This window comes from Vulpes vulpes, chromosome 15 (genome assembly GCF_048418805.1).
Source record: "Vulpes vulpes isolate BD-2025 chromosome 15, VulVul3, whole genome shotgun sequence".
Lineage (NCBI taxonomy): Eukaryota > Metazoa > Chordata > Mammalia > Carnivora > Canidae > Vulpes > Vulpes vulpes.
Window position 1 is genome coordinate 39,759,714 of NC_132794.1, and position 6,175 is coordinate 39,765,888.

Genomic DNA, 6,175 nt, shown 5'->3' on the forward strand with positions numbered 1-6,175 from the left:
CTGTTCTTCTCTGGACCCCGGGCTACCCTGCTCCAGGGACGGTGGGACTGAGGTGGGGGCAGCAGGGAGGTGGGAGGGACTCTTGGGTCTGAGAGGCACCAGGAGATGCTGGGGCCACCCTGGGTCCCCAGGCAGCTGACCTCTCCTCTCCCCCCGGGGTTCCCCTCAGCTCCTGCCCAGGCCTCCCCTGAGGGCCATGTGTCTGCCAGGAGTGGAAGGGCCCTATCTGTCCAGCAAATGCAACCACACCTATCCCCACACGGGGGAGGGACCTCCTTATAGACCCAACAATGCAGCTGCAGGAAAGAAGGCAGTGCTGTGAGATGGGCCCAGGGTAGCACCATTGAGCCCAAGGAACCAGAGGCATCTAGAAGGTTCCAGCTTCAGCTCCATGGTGTCTCTGGAGAGCCTGGGTCTCCCTAGAGCTGGGCTGCATTCCCCACAAGGAGCAGGAGATTGTGGCTCTGACATGATGCTCCCCCACCGCCGTCCTTGGGCCTGGGGAGGCTTCAGCTCCAGCAGCAGACTCTCCCCAGGCAGGGGACTCTCCCAGGGACGGGGCAGGAGGAGACTGTGGGTGCCTCCCAGCTCTGTCAGGACAGAGTTCCCTCAGGGGGGACACAGTGCCCAAACTTCTCGCTGTGATACTAGTGGCCCCATTTTCTGAGCATTGTTAGCTACTTGTCGGCACACCGTGTTTCCTGGCAATGTTTCTGGAAAAGGGCAAGTGGGGGCAGCAGATGAGCCTTCAGCCGTCGGAGGTGGGTGCTCTGTGCCGCATCCTGTCACCCTGCGGGGACTCAGAGGAGCCAAGAAGGCACAGGGCTGCTCCTGCTGACTGCAACTCTGGGTCTGGGGTGTGTTCCCGGCAGTCCGTGCAGTACTGGGATGGGGGATTTGGAGAGACACCCCTGGGGACATCCTGGGGGACGGGGTCTGTGGACAGCTGGCTCTCAGCCCACTGCCCAATCCTGCCCAGTGCCCAGGATGGGTTCTCAACTTGGCCTCATGGGGGCTGGGGCCGAGGCAGCTCCTTCTCCCTGGAAGGCAGGAGATGCAGAGCCCTGAGACCCAGGCCCCGACCCCACGGCCCCCAGGTCTGGGCCCAGGGCACTTGGGAGGGGAGGGTTCCCACAAGCGAGGGCAGGGACTGCCAGCTGCCTGTGGTCGGGCAGGGGCAGCTTTCTGGAGAGTCTGAGAAGGGTTGTTGATGGTGGTGTGCTGGGCAGGGGCCCTTTGGCACCCCTAGAAGGTGACTTGCCCCCGGCCTGGAATGGACCAGCCTGAGAGGTGTCAGCGTGGCTCGGGCACCCCTGTAACCATCCGACTGAGGTCCCCCCAGCTTCCCAGGGCCGGACTACCCAGCATCCAGCCGGCCTCCCCCTGCATCCTGGCTGTCCCCCCTGCTGTAACCTGATTCCGTCCCTCTTGCTGTCACCTCTGCCACTCTAGGCCATTTAACCTCTTGTCTTGTAAGAGCCCCTGATCACTACCTACCCCAAGCAGCCACTGGGTAGTGAGCAGGGCTGAGCTGGCCAGGAGCAGCCTTGTGGATCCCACATGGAGTCTTCAGCTTCCACCAAGTTCTTGTGGGGCACCCAGCAGCCTCCTCTCCTCTGAACAAGGCCACTGGGCTGTCCCCCTTCCCTTGTTTCTGCCCCAGGGCAGCCTCCTCCTCCCCAAGCTGGTCACCCCTCCTTTTGCTGCCTCCGCTCTCTTCCCCGACTTGCCTTGTCCCTGGCATCTACCTGCCGCCCAGCAGAAGCCTTTGGAACTGTGGAGGCCCTGGCCTGGGGGGTGTGGTGAGAAGCCCTCTGACCTTGCCCCAGACCAGACCATCCTCCTACAGAAACCACGCCACCATCCCAGAGCCCTTCACCCTCAGGAGCCCCTGCTGAAACGACTGGACACCCCCTACCCCAGATGCAGTAGGCAGACACCTGGCCCTGCTCGAAGAAGGCATGGAAGCCACTCCTCTGAGTCCCTAGGGGCCTGTCCCCAGGCCCACCTCCCTTCCTGCCCACTTCCTGGGTTTGCTTCCTGGGTCTCTCAGGTCCAGCCAAGTGCAGACATGGCCCTCAGTGGGCTCCAGGGGACGAGATCCTGACCTGGGGGGATAGGTCAGCCTCCAGAGAGGCATTCCTGCAATAGCAAACCACCCGTGAGATGGATGAAGGGGTGTCCACGGGACTCACTGCAGAAAGCCCTGATGGTCCGTGAGCTTCCACAGTGACAGGTCCCATGGAGACCCTGCTTGGCATGCCTGAAACAGAAGGGGCCCCATGGTGGGGACCCCTCAGAGCCAGGGACATGGGGACAGGAGGGAGCAGAATAGCCTCTCCCTCCCCTGAATCCTGAGCGAGGCTGGAACCTCTGAGATTGGCCGGGCACGTGAGGAAGGGCCTGTCTGCCCAATGGGAGCAGCCTGACAGCCTCACCTGCTTCTACCAGCAACAATCCCCACCTGGGCCTTACCTGACTTGGTGACTCTGGTCCCCACACCTGAGCCTCACCTGGACCTGGTGACTCTGGTCCCCACCTGGGCTCATTAGCTACTGATGACTATGATTCTGGATGGACCCTCACTTGATACTGAAGCCCGGGACTGTCCCCAGGGTCTCACTTGTTCCCGGTGACTATGGTCCTTGTCTGGGCTGACCTGGCTCATCCTTGGCTCTGATCCCCACCTGCACTTCACCTGGTTCTGATGCCTCCAGTCTTTTCCTGTGGCTCTGCTCCTCTTGTTTTCATTTCTGCCTGGGCGCTACCTGCTTGGCTTAGGTTCAGATCCCTGATTGGGTCTCACCTCTACTTGTTGGCTAAAACACTCATCTGGACATCTGGTACTCCTGAGTCCTATGATCCCCACCTGGGCTTTACCTGCTCCTACTGACAACAACACTGACATAGTAGTTGCAGTGCTCAGTAACGAGGCCGCATGGTGCTGGTGCTTGAGCTGGTCTGGATGGCCCTGCACCCTGCTCTTCTGGCCCTCTGGGGGCACCCTCCAGGAGCTTGGGCTGTGAGGGGGCCATGGGAGCCTGATGACCAAGTGAGGAGGGCTCAGAGGGGGCCTTAGGGGTGGACACCCTACATGGGGCTCTGGCTCACGCAGAAGATGGGCTACTGCCAGGGAATGAGCCAGATCGTGGCCATCTTGCTTATGTTCCTGACTGAGAAGGATGCCTTCTGGGTGCTGGCTCAGCTGATGACTAACGAGAGGCATGCCATGCATGGTAGGAGCTGGACTGGCTGCTGGACAGGATTGGAACTCAGGAGAGTCTCCCTGCAGGGCTATAGCAGATGAGGGGCAGGCGGGGACCCCCACACAGCCCACCTCACCACCGGCAAGGGTAACACCTCTCTAGGTCACCCTCAGGGTCCTGGAGCCAGGGCCACTGGCCTCACCATTCAGGACCAGTCTTGCACTCCTTATTCTCCTTCAGGACTCCTGTCTGGCTGCCTGTTCACTCCCCAGGCCACCCTGGCAGCCCACAACCAGATGAGGCCCAGGTGGCAGTGTCCCCCCACCCCCCACTGTGTGCCCCAGCCTGATTCCCAAGCCCTAGAGATGGCCATCCCCACCCATCACCCTCCCTGTGGCCTGCACCTTCTTCCCCTCGGTGCTGGGGACCTACCTGCCCCTGCGGCAGCCACTGTAGGAAAGAGGGTGCTGGGTCATATGGGCCTCATCTTCAGCCCTGGGCACCCACCCCGCGGGGTCTCTGTGAGGACAAGGGTTCCCGGGCCCTGCCACCCCTGGCCTGGAAAGCAGTCCTGCTCTCTGGGAAGAGCAGGTCCAGTCAGGGCTCAGAGGGCTGTGGGTACATTGGGGTCAGGGTGTGGGGGACAAGGCCCCTGCCAGGACACACCCCCACCCTGCCTGTTACGGGAGGAGGCTCTGATCACTGGGGGCCTAGAGCCTTCTCTGGCTTCTTCATTCCAGGGTTCCCCAAACTGCTGAGATTCCAGGCCCATCACGAGCACATTCTAGACAGAGCTCTCCCCAAGCTGAAGAAGCACATGGTGAGTAGAAACTCCCCAGAGGCTCCATCCCCATGGCCAGGGGCAGGTGTGGGGGTGGCACAGCCCTTCTGAGCTGCCCAGAGTTTGGGCTCACGTTCCTCCTCCTGGGGGCCCGGGGGCACCCTTGGGGCTGGGCGGGGCTGTGGGGAGTGTGTCCACCTGGCTCCGTGGGGCTGTGGAGTGGGGCCTGAGCACCTCCTGCCCTTCCACCAGGACGAGGAACAGATGTGCACTGGCATTTACACCCTCAAGTGGTTCCTTCAGTGTTTCATCGACCAGGTAAGGCCACCTAAGGACCCCTGCTCCCTGACCTGCCCCCTGACCATGGGAGAGGGCCAAGCTGAGTCCCACCCTCTAGACAAGCCAGGATCAACCTTGGGGCCCTAAGGCTGAGGTTTGCAGCCCAGACCCATCCCGGAGAAGCCTAGAGGGTCCCTTGAGGTGGTTCTGGGGGATGGGCTGTCTGCCTCAGCTCTCCCAGGGAATGCCAGGTCAGCCTGGGATGTGGACAAGCACTTGGCCCATTATGCAGCCAGCCTGGGGTCCTCTGGAGGCATGTTGTCATCAAGTGGAGGCAGAGTATGTGCCCCCCCCCCCCGGTTGCGGATGGTGCTGACCAGGATCAGAACCCAGAGTGGCTGGGAGCCCTGATCTCTCTGAGAGGAGTGCATGCACAGGAGGGGCTATGGGGCCTCATAGGATGCACCAGGAAGGAGAAAGGGGCTGTGGGAGTTTGGGAGCCCGAGTTGAGACCCCCAGGGGCCCTGCTCAGGCCACTTCTCCCACCCTGCTGTCCCCTAGACCCCTTTCCTGCTCACCTTGAAGCCCTGGGACACCTACATCCTAGAGAGGGAACATGTGCTCACAGCCATTGCTTACATGATCCTCAAGATGCACAGAAGTAAGTGAGCCCCTGGGATCCCTGATGTGTCGGGGGTGGGGTGGCAGGGGCACTGACCCTCTGCTCGAGCAGCACTCAGGCCTGGGGGTGGGGGTGGTGGCCCCGCAGGTGGGTGGAGCGGGGCTCCCTGAGAGGATCAGCAGGCAGGGGCCTCTCCCAGCCATCGCACACTGCCCACGGTGCTCCTGGGCACAGCTGGGCCCCCAGCCGCTGCCCCTGGGAGGCACCCAGGGACCACAGGGTCGAGCCCCTCTGGGTCTGACTCACACCTGCTGTCCAGAACACCTCCTGAAGCTGCCCCTGGAAGGTTTTCGGGAGTTCCTGCAGGACTCGCTGGCCCAGCCATGGGCCCTGGAGGATGAGGTGGTGCTCAGACATCTTTAGGCCTCCATGACCCAGCTCCAAAGGATGAAGGACCTCTCCCCCCAGGTGGGCTCGGGGCCCTGTCCCCTCCCAATTCAGCCTCCTGGGGCTGCCCACAGTAGACAGTCCCCAGGGCCTTTTTCCCTCATCTCTAGGTCTCTTCTCCTTTGCTCCAGCCTCAGGGAAAGAAGGCCAAAGCTGGGCATGCAGGCACTTACTGCAGGGGCTGGGCACCAGCAGTATGGAGGGCTATGGACAGGGTCAGACTTGGGGGGGACCATGTGGGAGTCATGAGGACCCCTGGGGTCCCCCCAGCTGGGGACACCTAGCCTGCTGGAGATGCTAACCCAGTCTGCCTCTTTCCAGCAGGACCTGGGGTTGAGTTCCCCACGAGGAAACTCAGGCCTCTTCTCCCTTCTTCTACTATTGAGATGCTGCCCAGAGTGAATAAACAGGCCTCCCCAGACCCAGCCACCAAGCCTGAGCCACCTGGATCCCCTCCTGGCCAGGCCATCCTCAAGGCTGAGGAGCCGCTGCAGGAGGGAAGCTTTCCAGAACCCACGGCTGCACACCTGTGTCCGGGAACCCTGGGGTCTCTGGCTCTGGCCTAACTGCCCCCAGCCCAGGACCCCTCACTGGCTCAGCTGCCCCCACAGCAATGGAATTCCCTCCCCATCCTCCGAGTGAACCAGGAGAGTGCAGGCAGATGGCCCATGGACATGGGCTTGAAGCCTGAATACTGGGTCCCCTTCCTTTGGCACCTGCCTGGGCCACCCCAGAGGCCACGTGACAGACCAGGCCCTGGAACCCCCTTGGGACTCCCATCACAGGGTCTGCCAAGCCCACTAAAGATGATGCTATAGGGCCCAGGACACCCTTCCTGCC